We start from the raw sequence: 21,334 nt of genomic DNA, 5'->3' as shown, positions 1-21,334 counted from the left end.
CCGTGTTCTGTCCTTGGCGGTAGACGGACTTCACGCGTCTTCAGGTAAAGCCGCTCTAAACTCTTCGGCCGCCGGTGCGGTCAGCTGATTACTGCCTGAACGGATTGTTAAGGGAGGTTCTGTGACTGTTTTCTAACAGAATTCTACCTTTGATGAATTCCTGTTTGGTTGAATTGTGTGTGGCGGAGCACAGTGGCGGTCTATACCACGTGTTAGCGTTCACATCGGGGATCGTTTTTGTACTATTAAAACGGAGCGCGGTAGTAAGGACAACTACGCGTCTCCGTTGTATAACTGTGTATTTCAAAGGACCTCCATAACTGGGCATGTAGTGAGGTAACTACAGGCTACCCCAGTTCTCTTTGTGTAGTGCACCGTGGGGTGTGTTGTTGGCAGAATTCAGTGGTGGTCGCAACTACGTTTTTCTGTTTGACCTTCACCAAAGATTCTCTACTGGGTCATTACTTAGAGAGCGCAGTGTTGTAGTTCTTGCTTCCTACACACTACCGTTTCCCTCTTCCTTTTTGTTGGACCATACATCTTTGCTTTGACTATTTGGAACCCCCTTTGTACATTGAGTCCTCTACCAAGTTTGTGGTATGTTGTGAGTAGTGGGTTTGATGTCTTAGTATAACGCGAGTGTGTTTGGTGCGACAGGAGTGTGTTCGTTAACTATATGTTTATGTGTTTCTTAGGCCTTCCTCACAGATTGTGGCAGAAGGGCTATAGTATTTCCTATCCAAGGTCATGTTTTCTTGGTGCTCAGGTACTTGTCTACTTCCTTGGTTATTTAGTGAGACTATATGAGAGTACCCTTGTATGTTAGGACAGCACTTCACTGATGCCTGTCTTGTCTTCTGTTACAGGTATCCTTTCCCTGCTGACCCTACCTTTACCCATCCCACATTTTTTATTTTAGTTTGTTATTTTTCTCCCCCGCCTAATGGCTCGAACACCCTGTGTTTACACTTCTGGGTGTTGGTGACATTTGGAGGTGGAACCATATTTGCATCGACTGGATCACGGGGAGTAAACCTGACACCTTCCAGACCAACCCCATTGAGTGTTGTTGTGAATGGATTTATAGTGACCAGCAAGGCTCTCGGGTATCTGGCTACAGAGACCTTATGTTGAATATCGTTATCAATAATTCCACACAGGCCCTGTACTGTCGCATTCTTTCTTTCCACAGTTGTCGAATGTACTACTTACTTTTCACTGACATGCATGCAGTGGTGCATGCACTTTCAAAGATTGATGGATAGGTTTGTACCCAAAGATTTGTTTATGTTCACAATAGTTTGTCTATGCTGTGCTATTTTTTCTTGTCTCCCAAAACCTTTCCCAAAAACCCCCGTACCCATCCATTTTTCAAACCCTAACCCTCTTCCCCCGGGCTGTGTGGTTTTGATTGATGTGTGACTACATTATTATTACAGCAATAAATCCACACACTTGCTGGGTGGGGAGGATAAGGTGATAGCAACAGGCTGGTGAAGAAATCCGAGGATATATTCTTACTCTGCTTGACAAAGAACCATTGCTAATGTGAAAGAACTTCAACCGAATTAGTAGTTATACTTTACCATTTGTTAGGCTACAATGTGGCACTGCTCTACTGTACTTCTGTCACCTGCTATATTCTCAGTTGTACCGTTGAATTGCTCAGGAGGACAAACCAGATTTCATTTTCTTTTTTTTCATAGGCATGCAACTGCCACTGTGTCACACCACTAGTACCACCGCTATGAGGAAATTTTATCCGACCAAGATTGCCAACGTTATTCGGTGTTTCCCGTGGAGCCAGCCCTGGGTCTAGCCCTACTTTCAAACACAAATTACAGGTAAGATAAGCGTTTGGTGGTTTGGGGGTATAATGGAGTATTAGTACGAGAGACGAGAGACTGAAGGTAGTACTACTAAAGTCCTAGGACTCTTGGTTTCACTTCACTTAGTCTGTGAGAGGCACTTAGTGTTGAAAACATTTGGGCATTTACACTTAAAGGAAGAAAATGGAACTAAACTTTCAGGAAAACAGTCAACGTTAAACCCCCACCCACCAGGCAAGCAGTAAAAAACAGGTATGCTCAGATAAAGTTTGAAAAAGTATATTTATATCCCTAACAAAATAATCTCCCGCAAGACCCTCCCTAACCCCAACGATTGTCCTTCAAAAGTCCCCAAAAACCCAACTCCCAATTCCCACCCCCCAAAAGTCTCTAAAAAAGGGGCAAGGGACACTATGGGTGGATGCTGTTAACTTTTTGGGCCAGGGCATCATGCTCCTCGCGGAGCAAGGCGAGCTCCTGCTGAAGGCGGGACACCATCAGGGTAGTGCGGCGCAGGCGTGCCTTCACTGCCTTGCAGGTGCAATGCCTGTGAGAGGCAGCTGTTGGCCTTGCTGCTCGGCGGTGGCGTTTGCCTTTGGCAGCCCGGCTCAGTCTGGGTGGACCACTGTGCTGGGTGGCAGCCCGTGGGGCCACGGAGGCCGATGCAGACGACGTTGTTGTAGTTGTCGACTGCACACTTTCCACGTCCTCCAGGGCCACCAGCCGCCGATATTCCGCAACAGTGGCCTCGATCCTCCGTTGCCGGGCCGCTCTAGCCAGCTCCTTCCTCCTTGTTCGTTTGGAAGGAGAACCTATATGAAGAAAGAAAGACATAGTCTGTAACCAATGCTCTTTAACATTAACTCAATCATTCAGCAGAAATTTGTGCTGCAGTACAACTAGCAACTTGCAAGCGCATTACATAACTATTGAGGCCAGTATCTATCTAACCTCACACTTCTTCATCCTTGCTCTAACATTAGTGGGAGTTTAAGGAACAAATTCTACGAGCACTGTGGACTTCCATTGGAGTCGACTATGAAAGTACACCAGTCTTATTCTTCTTCTTATCTCTTGTTTTGGAAAATTGGTACGTTATTTTCTGCAAGCCGGCATAATGCCAGCGCGGTAAACTTGCACCCGAGAAAAAGAGACGCACGCCATGAGGAGTGACCTAGACTTGCGTTGCCGTTGCGTTACTGCACCCGTCCAGTACATGCAGGTGGTGATGCTCTTACTGTTCTATTACGGGTGGCACTGAGAATACTCTGTTACAACTCAAGGGCTACTGCTTAATTAATTTAACTTTCACCCTACAGTGGAAATGAGTACTAGAAATGGAAAATTGAAGAAGATAAATAATCTGATTATCTATCACTTCACATGGGATGTTTTTGCTTATATATGGGATGACTTTAGGTGCTTTGCTTTTTATTGAGTGACCAGTGATACATCCACACATGAATGACTGAGTACTACTAAACTTATTAAGAGAGGTAGGGAGTGGCCACCATAATAACCGGATCTATGCAGTGCTTGCAATACAAACTACTGCTACTATTTATGGTAGTATTTGGACAAAATTAAAAGTTCTTTTCCTTGCCTTTCCTACACTGGAACGGACGTGCGGGTGCAGTGTTACATGCTCTTCAAAGTTACACTTAGTTCATCCACTGACCGTCTACTCTCTCTAGATCATGGGTACTCACAAACTTTCTCTCAGGGGCTACATTTACAGTGTAGTTTGGGGCCGAGGGCCGCACTGGTGGGGGCGGAGTCAGAGGGGGCGGGGCTAAAGCAAAACGATAACTTGTCACCATGAGGTTGCACACAGGTCCCTGCAGCAGATGCCCTCATCCACTGAGCCACCAGACCCAGCATTTACATACATCTCTCTCCCTCCTGCTCTCCCTCCTGCCCTCCCTCCATCTCTCTCTCCCTCCTGCCCTCCCTCTCCCTCCCCCTCTGTCATCTCACTGTGTGTGTGTCTATCTGTGTCAGCCTTCAGCCCGGGTTGAGACCGCTTCCTCAACGCGCACACACAGACAACAACACCAAAGTACTTAACAGGTCTTTAAAAGACCATTAACATATTATTGAGGCTTTGTTTGTTTTAGCGCCCCTGCTTCTCCACCCTGACAATCACTGCTTGCCCGGCCCCACAGAGCAGAGGCTTTGTTCTATTTCACCTCTTTGTGGCCTTGCATCTCCACTCTGCTCTGTGGGGGCCGGGGGAGCAGTGATTGTCAGAGTGGAGATGCAGGGGCGCTAACAGGTGAAATACAAAAAAGCCTCTGCTCTGTGGGGGCCGGGGGAGCAGTGATTGTCTGCAAGGTCTGCGCACCGCCAAGGAAGGCTTGCCGGGCCACCACCGGCCCGCGGGCCGTACTAGGAGTACCCCTGCTCTAGATACACATATGCTATCTAAGAGTCAGATAGTAGCATGATCCAGGTATATGGACACATACAGTTTCTGTGTCACCCACCCAGGCTGTTGTCCTTCCACCCATCATTGCTTCATCATTCACCCAGCCATGCATCTCATATTCTTGCCTTCCCAGCTAGTCTTCAATCTCAATAAGTAAGGAATATATAAGAGCTTACCTCTGGCCGCCACCACCACCGTCTCAACTCTCACAGCTGCCGCCGCCGCCTCCTCCCCTGAAGAATCGCCCTCCGCCTCCGTGTCGAGCACCACCACCTCCACACTGGCCCCGCCACCAGATGTTCCACCTACAAAGTACATTTAAGAATGTTAGAATAAAGCACTCACTAGTCACTAGTATTTGGTCTAGGAATGAAGACATGTGAAAACAATGTAATTTGTGACTGTCTACGTTAAAGTTAAAAAAAATGTCCCTTTTTCCAGGGAAGGTTGTCTTGCTGCACTTTTTGGCACAACTGATGAAGGCTGTTTTTTTAACACGCACCATTTTTCTCCACACAGACAGAAGATGGACTTCTAACAACAAGATCAAGTTGAAACCAGGTGAGAGCTCGGCTCGACCACAAGAAATGTCTTCAATTAATCGTCAGCACTAACCACTTTTCCATTATCAGTTAAACGTTTAGTTTTATTATGACTTCATTTTAATAAATGTGTTTACTTTTAATAAAGCTTTTAAACTTAAATACAATCTGTGTTTTTTGGTCCAGACTAGAGTGACTGAGCGAAAGGTTTTGCAATTTTTGCAAGCATGAGTCCAGATAGAACACTTCAAAAGACATTATGGACAATCCCAGAGGACTGCACTAAGTTGATAGAGCTATTGCTGACTAGAATCATGGGAGTTTCGCCAACCGTGCAATCTTAGTTAGCTACACAGACAGACTAATAAGAATAATCTAGTAATACCACAGGGAGTCATAGTAGAGGCAGGATAAGAATTTAGATACAGTCTACAAGAAGAGCAAAGACAATTTTGAAAAAAGTCAAATGAGGAACGCTAGGAAAAATAGGTACTAGTCTAAAATGAAAACTTACTGGGGCCAGCAGAGGAGCCCTCGCCTGCCCGATCCTGGCCCTGTTGATGAACAGCATCCGCCGCCTGCTGCTCCTGTGTCCTCCTCTCGCCCCTGGGGGGAGCTGACGTACAACATGAAAGAAAGAACAGAAAACATGGATGATTGTTGCTTGTCAATGTCAACCAAATCAAACATTTCAAAAGAACAATAACAAAATATTTCTGCGAAATTATATTGATTATGGTTACTTTTCATTTATTTGCGGACCTGTGACTTCGAAAGTCACGTAACTCACTAAACAAAGTACTGAAACGTTCTCCTAGGACTGGCAGGCAGCAGTCCGCAGGCAAGACGCAAAGTGACAGACAAACTCCATTGTGATTTCAGTCAGATCAGTGACAACACTAACAGTTGCCTGCTACATTACCAGTCATTTAAATAGTCAAACTATCAATCCACCGCCACTATTTTTCTTATTGTCAGGGTTACAAAGGAAGGGGCAGATTTAAGCCCTTGCGGCTCTTTTGCGCCGTTCTTGCGTGACTTTTGTGACGCAGCAGCTAAACAAAAAAGGGCGCCATGGTGCGGCGTATAATATTATAACAACGTGACGCATTTGGGAGATGCATCCCGTTATAAAGCCCTGCGCCATCAGGGGGCGTTCCGGCGCAAGGGAGGGCATTCCTGCGCTGGAACACATCCTAATAGTGGCTGAGGGAAATCTACAAAATATCAATCAGTCACCTTTAGGACAATGATGCGTCACACAAACCCTGCACCTGCTTGAAGCAGACGTACGGCTTGACCCAGCATTGGGGAGATAGGGTACCCCAGAGCATTGATGGAGCGGCGCCATTGTTGCGACGCAACTCCAGCAGTAAAGCTTCGGTGACGTTTTGGGCCCATGGTGCGCCGCATTGCAAATACGGCGCACCATGTTTGGTGGTGGTAGCGGGCCGCACAATTAATGGCGCATCCCTGCTACTTTGCAGGGATGCGACGGTAATTGCAATTCTGCCCCTTAGGGGCATACTTACTTACGCGTTCTGGCACATCTCCAGAGATGCGCCAGATGAAATGCGTCACGCAAAACTACCCTTGCGACACGGCAGATGTGCCTCATTTACAATGCGGCGCGCCCTGGCGCAAGGGTAGGCACTTGCGTGAGGCATCTCGTCACGTAAGAGCGGCGCATCGCTGGAGTCACGTCGCCAACGCAATGCAACTCCAGTAATGCTCAGGGCCACCCAATACTTAACATGCTGTGTCAGTCCTTTCGCCTGCTTCGAGCAGACATAAGGAATTGAATTGACGTAGCAGCGTCGCAGAAGTGCCTGCGTTAAATCTTGTACATTTCACGCAGGCAATTTTGCGAGGCGCACAGCCGCTGGACCGCCCACCCTGCGTACTAGGAACGCACCCATTGTGGTGCAGGCCCATGGCTTTATAACGTGACGCATCTCCCTAGATGCGTCATGCTGTAAATGACTCGCAGGGATGCGGCACGTTTACGCCGCTGTTGCGTCACGCAAGGCAACGTAAACGTGGCGCAAGGGGCTTGTAAATGTAATCTGCCCCCTAGTGTCTAGCATTACGCAGTTCTGTAAAGTACACTCATACATAATAGTTACTCAGGCCAATGAGACCACGAAATAGAAAACAAATAAGCATAGTAGCAACGCCACTGAGAAGGAGAGCAGTGCACCTGAAATGCACAGAAGATTTTGAAATATAATTTAACTACAATGTAATCGTCATCAGCGGCATTATTGGCTTGCTCCATGTAAAAAACAAATATTTGCAATACAACAACACAGAGCAGGAGAAAACATCATAGTAGTGAGTGATTAAATGGCTACTACTACTCACCAAGCCCGGGGATCTCCAAGCCGAGCTGGTCCAGCAGGTCGCGCTCGCGGTCCAGGAGGTCCGTCCAGCGATGGGTGACCTGGCTGTAGGTGCGCTGGACCCCGTAGAGGTGGGATATGGCCCAGCACACCTTCTCCCACCGCTTCCGGCGCTCCCGCATGTTGTAGCCGCCGGCCGCGATCCTGCCGCCTCCCGCGATGGTCCTGGGCAGGCGGCGCTGGACGAAGTAGACCAGCGCGCCCACTTCCTCCGGGCTGAAGATCTCCCGTCGCGTCACCTGCTCCCCCCTCAATCTCCCGCATGCTGTCCTGCCACTGGGTCCAGCACTACTCCCCGCCGCCGCTGCGGCCCTCAAGTGCCTGGGCAGCTTCACGGCGCCTGGCTTGACCATGGTCTGGGCAGGTAAGGTAGGAAGAAGTAGAAAATTAAGAAAGAATAGGATAGGGAAGAAGAAAAGAAAAGAGTTTAAAAAAGTAGTTTAAAAGTAAAGAAAAATAGCAGAAAAGACAAAAATATACAGCTAGGAAAAGAGAGGGATAGATAAGAAGCAAAATCGTAAAAAAAAAACTGAAAACAAGCAAAGGATGGCAAAGATACCAAGAGGATTAAACACCATGCCCAGACACAGGAAATGAATGAAAAACAAGATGGCCGGCGCCCGTTCACGAGCGCAAAAGTAAGTTCGTGCGAGATTTTCCTCGCGATCTCGTGCGAACCTCTAGATTTCCCGCGCGATCTCGTGCGAACCTCTACTCGCAATGCGCTTACTGCGCGAGATTATACATAGCGGGCGGAAACGGAAATACGTCACGCAAACAAAATGGCCGCGCCCGTACTCGACCTTGGGGTAAATTCGCGTGTTGCGCTGCAAGCGGCTCGCGAATACTGCAAAAAAACTCGCGAAACAACAAGCCGCAAAAAAATAAAATGCTCATTCGCACGAATTGGCGGCTTCCGCGGTCGGTTTCGCACGACGCCGCGCCCCGCGAATAGCGCGAAAAAAACCGAAAAATGATTTCAGCAAAAGCAAAAGCAATGAGCAGGTGCAAAAGGTCAACCTCATGATTTGTAACGATTCTTTGTAGTGCTTCCTGAGGGGGCCCTCCAGAATTCGGTTGCCTGCTTGCAACTATTGTGTGACCCTGCTCTGACCTTAACTGTATGCCACAAAGGTCCTGATTTACAGCTAAAGGAGCAGACAAGCAGGTGCCAGGCTGGAACTTTAAATTCTTTCAGTGACACATTAATTAGCCCCTAATTCATTATTGTCAGTTGGGGCAGGGCAGGTGTTGTTAATAAACTAACCCCAAATTAATTCATGTCAGTTCAAGCAGGGCAGGTGGGCTTGCTTTTCCCCCCCATCTTCTACAGTGATGATGAACCAGAGGGTGGCATTGATGTAACAGAGGGTGGCATGGGTCAAAGAGAGGGTGCCAGTGGTAAAACAGAGGGTGCTGGGAGGCTGTGATGATGAACCAGACGTAGAAACAACATAGTCGCGACCGTTGCGAGCCGACAAGTAAGTTCGCAATTGCGAACTAGTACCAAATCCTCGCGAACTGGCAGAAACAATTGCGAACACAAAAAAAAATAAAAATCCGCAAATTCGCGGGAATTCGCGGATTTTGCGGATTGCGAATCCGCAAATCCGCAAAATTCGCGAACGCGAGATCCTCAAAATTCGCCCATGCTTAGTTTATAGACTAAAGACATAAATTGATGATCTAAATGACAACATCTAGTGGAACCCATTAAACTCACTGTAGCCTAAAGAGTAAAAAGTAAAAATTGCAGGAACTAGTTATTTTTTAGGATTAATATGAAACTTTTTACACCAATCTGCATATAATCTATAAATAAGTGTTAGCCTCTGCTCCTTAATAATGGGTCTATACTAGGGAAGGGCAAAGAAGTCCGCTCCGCTGCCGGAGTTTGCAAATTTTGCCCACTCCACATCCAGCATGGAGCACGAAGTTCTGCAAAACTCCACGAAGTGACTCAGAGCGGTGTTTTTTCTCTCAAGCAGCTCACCAACGTTATAAGTAGGCGAGCGCTCGTGAATAAAAAATCACCACTACACCAGCTCCTGGAAAGATTTCTTGATGCCGGTGGTCGCGGCAGGTCGCAACAGCTCACATTGAGAAATCTGCTGCTCGCATTGAGAATGCTGCAGATAATAGAACATCTACTCGAGCGGCAGAACGAAGCAGCACTCTCTTGCACTGTGCGATGTACTGTTCATGCTGAATTTACAATGCGGGACAAACTCTCGGCGTAAAAATCAGTGCAAGCTGTGCTACTTTCCAAACTCTGCCGCTCGCAGAACTCCACGGAGCGCGACAGAGTTTTTGCGTCACTTCATGGCGTTTCAGGGAGCAGAACTTCGTGAACTCCACCCAGGCCTAGTATATACTTCCCTTTACACGATACATTCTAATATAGGGAATATCTGGAACGTTTCTATAAGACATTAATATAAAATAAATAACCAGATATTAAGTGGCCAAGATTACCAACATGATGGTCCTATAACCCTGTGATTACAAAGTAAATCAAGGTAGTTTTAACACAGATATAGGTCTGATGATATCTGTCCACACATAATGTATGGTAAGAAGTCTGGCAACACATAACCTATAATTGTCAGCTGCTGCACTTTGACAATAGGTTTATATTACAAAATACATTCCGACTATTACTCAAATATGCATGAGGGCATGAGTAACAAGAATAATGTCCCATGTATAAGAAGGATGGGATCCCCACTGTGTATATAGTACCCCCTTGCCAAACAGTGACATTTCCTTCTAGAGAATTATATATATATAACACAATATATGTTGGCCTGCTCATTTTTAATGTCTGAGTGAGCAGGAGCAATCCACACAAATGTGTATGAAGAGGCCGGAAGATTCCATTCTCCTGTTTACCTGAAGAGTGCATTGGGGAGACCCTACAACTTCCATGAACACCCAGATGCGCATGTCACATCATGACGTCACGCCACGCCACATGACCAACACTTCTCTCGGAGCAGCAAGAAACTGGCAAGACGCCACTTCAAAAACCTTTCACACGATTTAAGGTGTGGGCAGCCAGGATTGCAGTAGGGTAGAACAGTAGGTAAACCACCGGCATGGCATCCTTGACGCAATGAGTAGAAACTTTAATTTCAGAAGCATTGAGTGCCTGCAGTTTAATGGTCCTCGCTTTCACTCCTTATTACTGTAACCAAACAGAGTGTGGCTACAAGGTTGGGCCTCCTGCGCTTATCTATGAAGCAGCACATACCATTTTAGAGTGATCCTTTCCATGCAATTCCACTATGGAAGATTATTTCATGTACAATTGCACTGTAGTGTATCATATTTTATGTAAGGTGTTTGTCTCAAGCGTATGCGTGATACTTTCACCCGTAAACATTTATCACTCAACGGTGTTCCACTGGAGTTTGCAGTGTATAACATAACATAACGTGTATTTGTAAAGCGCACGTCTCACCCAAGGGTCTCAAGGTGCTGAATAACAGATGTATATTGTTCCCCAACTCAATGGTACTCATTTTATCGCCCTTAGATGGATGAAAGGCTGAGTGGACCCGCCGGGCTTAGAACCTGTGACCATGAGGTCGAACACAGGCCCCTACAGTGGATGCATTAGTCCACTGCGCCACCAGACCCGGCTTATATATCTATTTGTTGCTTGTCTTAACGATGCATGTGGCTACCCAATACCAGGGAAAATTACGCACCCTAATGCACCCTGATAACAATACTTTTTCACCATACCTAGGACACCAATAATAACGTGATGCCAGGTGATCCTAAGCTAATTTCATACACAGAGATTGCTCCAGGTAATAGGCTTACGTGCTCCCTGGAAAAAGGTTGAGGCCATCCTGGTTTTTAGGGATCAGGATGAGACCCGTCAATGAAGCATGCTGCTAATAGAGGGGAAGATGCCCATAAAAACAAACCAGTAGGGATTCCTGATAAAACTGCTTAACCTTTATCCTTAAGGTATGGCATAGGATACGTATGTGTTGTGGCTTTACTTAGGGAGAGAGTATCCTAAGCTCCCCGGGATAAGCTTTCTCTGTCCCACTCCCCCTCTCACCACAAATGTGCCAAATTGAGCGGATCTTTTGTATGCACTACAGTAAAGTTATCCCAATTCGTCAATGCCACACTCCTCCTCCAGCCCAACAGGCTTTTTCAGCCCTTTCATGGCAGAGGCTAGAGTTCTCAGAGACAACAAGGTCAGCAGGTACAACTTGTGGCTCAGTCCCCTGCCCCTCCAACATCCACAGCAACAAAACTGCTTTATTATCTCATTGCTGGTACACAGCCACCCTGTCAGTGGCAGGTTCAGATGTTTCCTACAAGGGTGGCAGACCATGACGACAGACAAGTTGGTGCTCCTAACTGTCCACTGTAGCTAAGCCCTTTCTACCCCATGGCACTTTCCACCTTCTTCAGTGGCTGAGAGAGGACCATCTGTCCATCTTATGCAAGGAATTGTAGACCCTTTTAAAGCCGCGGCCCATGAGGGTAAGAGCAGTGGGTGGTGGGGGTGGGTGGGATCAGGGATTTGACAGACGATGATGAGGGGAAATTAAATAAATAATTAATTTTCCCTCGTCATCGACTGTCTAAATCCCCTCTCAGCCCCACCGCGGCTACCCTTTGACCAAAGCGGCCACAGAGAGGGTTTTCACCCAGGAAGTAGGGACTGGGTATTACCTGCCTCTTCCTTGTGCTGAAGAAGAACAGAGGCCTTTGTCTTATATTAGATCATCAACTTCTCAGCGCCTTCCTACAGAGCCTTCCTCCTATGTGGAGAAGTATGGCTCACTGGTTAGAGCTGCAGACTCTGAAGCAGAGATCAGGCCCGGGACCAGGGTTCAAGTCCCAACGCGGCAGGGTCTTGGGCTCAATGTCTGCGGACTCGATAATTCTTGCCTCAGCGCCTACTCTAATCATGGGTCCCACGCTGCAACTCTGGGCAATAGCTTGCTTAATCTCCACAACGGCCCCTACAACACTGGGATGCCTGGCTTCACCTTGGGGGTGCCCAGGAGGGACATCTCACAGGGAGAGCCAGGAAGGGTTCCACAGCGTTATACAGAGCCGGGACGCCCCGTTGGGGCAGCTGTGCGCTTTACAAAATACACTACATACATTTACAAAATACACTACAGAAAGACAAATTCCAAACCCTGAAGATTGGATGCTTGCATTGAACGTGCAGGACACATTTTCACATCCCCATCATGAAGGCCCATAGGCGCTACCTGCAGTTCACAGTGGGTCAGGAGCTTTCTTAGTTTGCATTGCTCACCAGTGTTCCTTGGGAGTTCATGAAAGTGATGTTTGTGGTCGCACGAGCACAATCATTGGGATACCAGTCTTTCCCTACACCAATGACTAGCTGTTGAAGAAGGGCTCACCAAAGGCTGTTTTAAATCACCTGTAGATGGTGGTGAACCTCTTAAATTCATTGTTGTTCACTATCAATGAGTCAAAATCCCACCTGACTCCGTGGTAGATGGTCCCTTTCATCCGAGGCATTCAGGATATGGTACAGTGTTGTGCCTTTCCACCCAGAACGGAGAGTCCAGGCCATTCAGGCTATGGTGCTGATGTTTCAGCCTCTGCTCTGGATCTCAGTTTGAGTGTGGATGATTATGAGACTGCTGGGAATGTTGGGCTCCGGCATCCTGCATCCTGCGGGTGACGCTTGACAGATGGCACATGTGGGCTCTGCAGGGAGACCTCAAATTCCAATGGGCACAACATTAGGGAAACCTGTTGGATTTTATCCATATTTTAAAGGATATTGCAAAAGATCTGCCGTAATGGAGAATGCTTTGTAATAGTTTGCGGTGTAAAGCCCTGCGTTATAAAAGGTTTTGCGGTGTAAAAACTGCAGGGTAATGGCACTGCGGAGTAACGCCTTTGGGGTAAAGTGTCCTATTCGCCTTCCAATCATGCTGCAGCTTCAGGAGGATATTCAGTCGTGGCTGCAGAGCAGGGTGTTGCACCCAGATCTGCTCACTTTGTATCTCCATGCCTGGAGACTGAACAGCGGAAGCTTAGCTCCTTCGAACTGCATCCTGAGGTTGTTGATATCATCCTGGCAGTGAGACGTCCTTCCACAAAATCATTTTATGCTAGTCATTGAGACAAATCTGTGTATTGGTGCGCCACCTGACAAATTGACCTATTACAGGCACAATTATCTGAAGGTTTATTGCTTGTTCTGTCCATAGCCCACAAGAACCTGTTTTGGGCACATTTAAGGCCTATTTATCAGCTTTCTTGCGACTGCCGGGTGAGCCTTCATTGTTCAAATCACAAATTGTGATGAAGGCTTTGAAAGGTTTATCACATTTGATTTGCTTCCCCCCCAAAACCCTTTGTGATGCCCCAGTAAGAAATGAACTTAGTCCTCACATTTTTGATTTGCACCACTTTTGAGCTATTGCACAGTTGTCCCTTGAGACTTCAGACCTTAAAGACATTGTTTCTCATTGTTATAACATCCGCTAGCTGTGTTAATGATCTTCAGGCTCTTTTTGTCAATCCTCATTAGACCACATTATTCTCTGATAAGTTGGTTCTGAGGACCTGCACTTCATTTTTACAGAAAGGACTCACTTCTTTTCATGTTTGGCAGGCTATCACCAATTCAGCAATCTTTGATACTCCTCATCCTTCTAAGGAGGATGAGAGACTTCATCGTTCGGACCCAAAAATAGGAATAACGTTTATACATTGACTCTTTGTAGGGTACTGCATTGAGTCAAGTCAGTTGAGAGGTGCATTTTGCCTGCTCGGTCCTGCGGGACTCTTGGTATGAGTCAGTTCACAGACCCATAACCTTGGGAGGTACTGCTATGGTGTCTATTCACAAGGAGAGGAATCCGCGGTTTATTTATTTATTTAGGCTATTTGTTAAGTGCTCAATTACCCGTAGGTGTCTCGGCGCTGAGTGAAACGAACTAGCTCATGAGGAGATTATTGCTTAAACAGCCAGGTTTTTATCTGTCTGCGAAAGGAGAGCAGAGAAGTGGAGGTTTTGATGTAGGATGGTAGACTATTCCAAAGTTTGGTGGTAGTTACTATGAAGGATCTGTCTCCCCAGGAAACTCTTTTTGTCCTCGGGACTTGGAGTAGTCCAGCGGTTGATGATCGTAGGGATCTGGTAGGTTCGTAAGGACAAAAGGAGTCTTTCAGATACGCTGGTCCTTGATCATGAATTGCCTTGTAGGCAATACAGAGAGCCTTGAACTTGGCTCTTTTCTTCACTGGCAACCAGTGGAGCTCCCGGAGAGTTCCGGAGATAGAGGCGTACTTGGGAAGTCCAGTAATCAATCTGGCCGCTGCATTTTGCACAAGTTGCAGTTTCTTTAAGACACCTTCTTGAGCATTGACTAGCAGGCCATTGCAGTAGTCAATGCGGGCCATGATAAGTGCGCTGATCAGAGTTTTTCTTGTATTCATTGGAAGGTAAGGTAGAAGTTTTTTTATCATTCTTAGAGTGTAGAATGAAGAAGATACTACTGTGTTGACGTGAGACATGAAGGTGAGTTTAGTGTCCAGTATAACTCCAAGATTCCTGGCCTTGGTTACAGGGGAGGGGGGAGGTCCCAAGGCACCAGGCCACCATGTGGGAGACCAGGCAGGGGAAAGATTTCCGAACAACATCACCTCCGTTTTATCGGAATTCAGTTTCAAGCAGTTTTGTGTCATCCAATTACTTATGGCCAGCATTCCCAGATTGAAGTTGGAGGCCACTTCATCTCCGTTTTTATTTATGGCTAGGACAATCTGGGTATCGTCGGCATAGGATGTAACCGCCAGGTGATGGATTTTTATGGTCCTCGCCAAGTCCGACACATAGATGTTGAATAATGTCGGACTTAGCGAGGATCCCTGGGGTACACCACAAGGAAGAGTGAAAGAAGGTGAACTGAAATTGCCGAAGGTAACAGATTGAACTCGATTGGTAAGAAATGAGGCGATGAGGTCCTTCGCTGAGCCCGTGATGCCGGCCGATTCGACACGGCCGATCAAGGTGGAGTGATCGACCGTGTCGAAGGCCGCAGACAGGTCCAGCAAAATAAGCACCGCCGAACCTCCACCATCCAAAGACTTCCTAATTTCCTCCGTGGCCCTAATAAGTGCAGTTTCCGTCCCGTGTCCTTTTCGAAAGCCAAATTGTGTCTCGTCCAGACAGTTGACGGTTAGAAGTATGCATCAAAAGAACAAGCTTCTTACCTTCAGTAATGCTCTTTCTGGTGGATACTCTATCTAACCATAGCTTTCACACTGATTCACACACACTGTTCTGTGAACTGGACTCTTTTTCCATCTAAAATCCTCCCAGTCTTGAGATCTAAATACAGGTTATACCAATTCCTGTGGACTCTGCATCTGAGGTGCAGACAGCCTTGCAACAGTACAGCTGGGTAGCATTTGTATGCGGCTCCGCTCGTCACTTCCGGAGTGGAATGACGCCTGCTCAGAATTGGGCAATGCACCTAGCGGCGCGCAGAAGAATTGCTCTAAAAGTTTCCAGATCCTGTCTGGTGCCTGAGGATTATTCACAAAGTGAAGTCTATCCCCTAGAATAATCGTTATTGAAGGTAAGTAATTTGTTATGTATATAGCTACATCCCTTAGATGCAGTTACTAATGTTGTGCAGAGTGGTGCAGGAGACTAAGATATTTTATCTTGTTTATATATATTTTACATAGGAGCCTGCAATCCTTATTAAAAAAGCTGTACTCTAATTTCATTATTAGAGGTGACTTTTGATGCACATAGTAACCTGCAATAAAGATTGTTTTGTAACTGTTATGTTGGTTAATCTTATTGATGCTGGCACTGCAATTTATCACCTCCCTTCCCACATATTGTAAAGCGTTCTGATATCTTTCAGGATCATGTTCGCGCTATATAAAACTTTATAAATAAAATAAATAAATATGGACCAGCCCAACCAGCACACCCTTCTCATGTTGAGAAACACTCTAACTACTTTCTAAGTCCAGTTAAGTTATGAACGGCTGACTTGTGTCTAGCCTGGGTATTACATAGCACAGCTTTTCCCAAACTTTGGGTCAGGTGTAGATTTTTAGTGAGTCAGGAAAGTCTGATCAATAAATAAAGATGCCTTTAAAATCTGTGTTTATCTTGTCACGTTTGCTGGTACTTCAAAGACAGAGGCTACATTTCAGGCTATATGTTCTGACAAAGTGTGGCTTATTCTTTTAACATTGGGATTGGTGTTGACTTTTCTTTTTCTAACTGCAAAGTGAGAAGAGTTTTTAAAGTGACTTATAGGACAGTCTTCATGGAGTACAGGGAGTGTGAAAGGAAAAGGCTGTAGGATGTTGTTTTTTGCAACACTCAACAAAATGTAATTACCTTTAAATTTCCAGTATGTATTCAGTATTTAGGAAAGAAAAAATAAAGCACCTTTTTGTGATTCTAAAGTGTGCTGAAAGAATAGAATTTTATAGGATCAAAACAAATCAAGACACCACCTGGTGATGGGCAAATGATAAATATTCACAGAAACTCGCTTTCTACACATTATCATTTGTATGATATATATTTTTATCAGTAAATCTGTATGTCTGTGCAAATTTAGCAGCCATTTCAATGTAAAATATGCTGTCTGCAAATTACACTGCGCTACCACTCAATGCTTAAGTTACATTAAAAAATCACGACACCTCATGTCTATTAAAAATAGGTTGGTTGCAAAAGCTTGTCATTCTAAAAATGTGATTGTGGTTCTAGAAAGTTTGTGAAGCACTGACGTAGTACTGTAAATTCATACATAACCCCTAATACCATAAGACTCAGCAGTCATGCAACTGATTGTAGTCCATACAACCTGCATAAAAAGTATTTTATTTTGCTTGAACCTCTTACATTCATATAGGATAGAACCACTTCAAGTCATGCCCATCACCTTATACTCTACTAGTCTACAGCAACAACTCAAGAGATCTGCCACAGACTGCTGGCCAGCGGAGGACTATAATTTAGTCTGCCACTGCAGGTCCCAACTAGCTGCAAAATACGACTACTTGTTGACATCTCACAAACACAATCATATATCGATTTATAGTAACAAACTCCATCCCAGAAGACCTCCAATGGCTAGGGGTACGATGTCATGCACGAGAACCAGAGGTGTGCTTTTATCTTGTTTTTTGTCACCATGCTTTGGCATGCGCGTCAAATCGTAGTGATATACTAAAATATGTAGGTTTCGCTAATAGAAAACATGTTCCTCATTGTTGGAAATAGTAATTTGAATGCATTTTGCGTAGATTAAATGATCATATTCAGTGTCAATACTTGTAACAGGTGTATGTGCAGTAGAAACAGTGTTTCTAAGCAAATACATGTTTTATTTACCAACTAGCTTACCCGTCGCGCGTTGCTGCGATCTCAAAAGAAAGGAAATTAAAGGAAATTTGTTATGATAACATTAAATTTACATTGTGTCATTGTTATTGAAGCGTATTCATTTTATTTTTGAAAACATTTCTAAGTGTGGCTTGATCAGTGCGTCCTCGATTGGCTTCCAATCTTGATTCTGGTTGCTCTCCTGTTTCATTCGAGCGGGCTTGAGCAGTGCGTAATTGATCGTTTTCCAATCTTGATTCTCGTTGCTCTCCTGTTTCATTCAAGCGGGCTTGAGCAGTGCGCAATCGGTCTGTTTCCAATCTTGATTCTCATTGCTTGTTCGTTTGAGAAGAACGGGCTTGAGCAGTGCGTACTCGATCGGCTTCCAATCTTGATTCTCATTGCTCGTTTGTTTGAGAATTATGAGCTTGAGCAGTTTGTATTTGAACAGCTTCTAATCTTGCTTCCCTTTGCTCGTCTGTTTCTGAAGCTCGTAATGTCTTTTTCTTTCGTGCTTCTGATGTACATTGACCAATCGATTTCCGTTTGTGGGTCATAACTGTCGACGATGCTCGCAAATTCGCTGTCTATTTCAGTATTCAAAAGATTATGAGGGCCCTGGGGAGCCGATTTAAAAATACATTTTTTGACAGAAACTTTTGCGGGAGTGTACTCAACAACTTCCCAAAGTTTCACGGCAATTGGATGAATGGTGTAGTAATGCATAAAGGACAAATAGACAGACATACATACTTTCGTTTTTATATATATAGACAAGGAACAGGAAACCAGTTACAATGGTTTTGATGGCAGTGTTTATATTTTATTTAGTATTTACAGTGTTTGCATAGCACGAAGCAAGGCACAAGGCGACTGAAGCTGTAAATATGTATTGCAATGGCATAAATGACTGGTGGTCTTGCAGACCAGCTGGTTTTGCCTACAGAATCTATCCCAACTTTTGAAGGCCCCATATCATTCAGGTCTCTTCTATTTCTGAGTAGGCATTTGTCCCATAATTACCGCTTGAAGCCTCAGAAAACTAGTAATTGTCACTGTAATTGCACCTGCTCCAGCCAGACTTTTAACCTACAGGCACTATGTGAGACATGGTGAGAGCACACTGCCCTGACAAACACTCCTGCCTAGCTTATGCTAGCATCGGACAGTTCTGCTCCCTTATATCTTTCCCTACAAATTCAGGACTTTTTTTAACCCGAAACTCACCCTCTTCCTTTGTAAATAAGAAGGTGCCCACCCCCACATTCACCTTGCTTTCTCAAATGTACGCCACTTTCTGTTTTAAGAGAAAAACTTTATCCGGTCAGTTTCATCCTGAATCAACCTCATGAGATCCACCACCTCCCCAAGCAGATCCACAAGTGCTCCCTACCCCTGAACACAGTCAACATCTATACCTTCCCGTCGTTTTTCCAGGACCTATCCAGAAAACACCATCCATCACCCCTGAAGCTTAATCCTGCTCTGCAAAGAACATTGAATGTACCAAGGGAGTGAGACATTTGTCAACACAGCTTTACCCTAAGGCATCTTGGCACAAAAACTGCACGAAAAAGATGGGAAATGAATCCCGTAACAGAACAGGTGGTCCTTGATGGCTTTATGAAAAAAACACTGGTTCACAATGAACCAGAGGATGATGGCAAACATATGGCTGGGCTGCGGAGACCAGACTGAAAAGGCAATGCCGCTAACATGAATTCTCATAAAGCAACCAACCGTTTATACGTCTGGCTGACAGCACATCTGTCACTATACCTCATATGAGTAGCAGAGAAAGGGCTTTCAGAAGCACTACTTAGAGAGAGGCTTTCCCCTCCCACATGTCTATTGCCTTGAGTACAGCATTTTATTGGAAAGAAGCAGTGTGCTTCCACCGACAAAGAGTGCAGGAATGCATTTTTTGCCTTAGGTGAAAGATTATGCTCAATCCAACAGGGTTTGATTAGTTATGGTGCAAGCAAATAAACAATGCAGGCCTGTAGTCATGATTATTATGAAACGTAATGACTACAGCAGTAGGTCTGACTTATTTATTGTGAAAGCATATGCTAAAGTCAATAGACATTTTAAAGGTGAATTGTTATTACTCTTTATTAAAGGTATACTTTTAATACATGAAAACTCCTGTGCTGAGATTATCTCTTCTACACAAGATAGTATTTTATTTGCCAACTGTAATTTTGCCTATATTTGTAACTTTATGACAGTGTGGCCCTAATAATTACCATTGTGGAAATCTTACGCTCAATAAAGTGAGCCTGATTTGACTATGTTGACAAGCCAATGGCAACAACTATAGCCCTGATTTGTTCACCTGGAAAAACTATGTCTAATGTTAAAGGGCTGATCTGTCTATAATGAAAGTTATAACAAAGCAATAGACCAGGCCTACTTTTTTTTTTTACACTGAGTTTTACATAGCACAAACTTGACCCGGTTTCGGGTATCAGAGCGCTTTACATAGCACCAGTTGCGTTACATGAGGACACATTCATTTTTGTTAGGCACAGGGAGATTACGTGATGTTCCCAGAATCACAGGATGTGTCAGCGTCATTGCCGAGACTCAAAACCAGATCTCCAGATTTGAGGTTGACCTCCCTAGTCGTTAGACCAACTCCTCCCCATGTGTTAAAGACAAAAGGTTGTTAAAGCTGGATTGTTATTACACTGTGTTAAAGCTGAAAACCTTGGCTGCTAGGGGGTTTTCCCGTCCTGCGCTGGATTTACAGGATCCCCATTGTTCATGACAAGGTCAACTCGTCATAAGCACATAGCAGGTAAAACCCATGACGAGTTGACCTTGTCATGAGCACTGAAGGGTTAAGCATGTGTTTTGCTATATCGAATCTCACAGATTGCCATAGTAGGCAAGAGTTTTGGGGTTGGCAACCCACTTGAACAAACTGTGGGGTTAGACGATTTAGATGAAGATATTCCTTATTAGACCATCTTAGGTTGTATTGTATGCTATTATGACAACTGTAATTTGGAACATATTTGTAATTTTGTTATTGTATGCCCAATGTTTGCCTTGTGGGAAAGCTTAAGCTCAATGCAAGAGGCCAGTGTTGGTTGCAGTGAGAAGCCAGTGATAAAGGCAATAGACCTCATTGTAAAGTAATGTCAGATGCCATAGGTCTGATCTGGTTTTTACAAAAAATAAAGAATCATATTCTAAATTAGACCAGTACCCAACCCTATACGAGCACCCAACCAATTAAGCTGTGTGCAGCAGCGGTTGACCACATGCCCTCGCCTCATGTTCAGGACATGTGCTGAACTCTCCGCTGTCACCCATCCTACACTACGCAGGGCCCTTGGTCATGCTTAGTAGAACTGGCTGCAGGGCGGACCCAAGGCGGTCAACCATCTGTGGACTGACTCAAGCCATGCACAGCAGGGTTTGGCCACTGGGTCTGGGTCTAATCCTCCACAGACCTCCTGCTGCAAGTGCCAAACACACAAAGTGCACACAAAGTTTGCCTGCCAAAATGTTTCCCATTTTAAAATTAGGTAGGTCTTAAGCAACTGAGAAGATGGGTAACCAAGTAAACAGATATGGAAAGGGGATGCTGTACTTATCCATATGTTTCTCAAACGATTTTCAGCCTCTTAAAAAAACCGGTATGCCTCAAATTACTAAAACCCATACATTCCCCCACATTTTGAACCCGCTGGTTACTTATGTGCATTATCATCTCAATATTCATTTAT

At 45.1% G+C, this 21,334-nt stretch overlaps 1 protein-coding gene and 1 long non-coding RNA gene across 2 annotated transcripts in view; one reads left to right on the top strand and one right to left on the bottom strand.

The window, feature by feature from the left end:
• The window catches only part of MORN1 (MORN repeat containing 1), a 499,511-nt gene that overhangs the window by 131,257 nt on the left and 346,920 nt on the right, over positions 1–21,334 (top strand). The window lies entirely within an intron of this gene.
• Positions 2,521–5,419, bottom strand: LOC147710797 (uncharacterized). The gene is made up of 3 exons (XR_015295652.1): positions 5,314–5,419; positions 4,434–4,562; positions 2,521–2,641 (listed from the first exon to the last, which is right to left on the bottom strand). It is a non-coding gene; the product is annotated as an uncharacterized LOC147710797 (long non-coding RNA).

Source organism: Lissotriton vulgaris, chromosome 5 (assembly GCF_964263255.1).
Source record: "Lissotriton vulgaris chromosome 5, aLisVul1.2, whole genome shotgun sequence".
NCBI classification, from domain to species: Eukaryota; Metazoa; Chordata; class Amphibia; order Caudata; family Salamandridae; genus Lissotriton; species Lissotriton vulgaris.
Note: the sequence above shows the minus strand (reverse complement) of the source record. Positions and strands in the feature narration are given on the sequence as shown.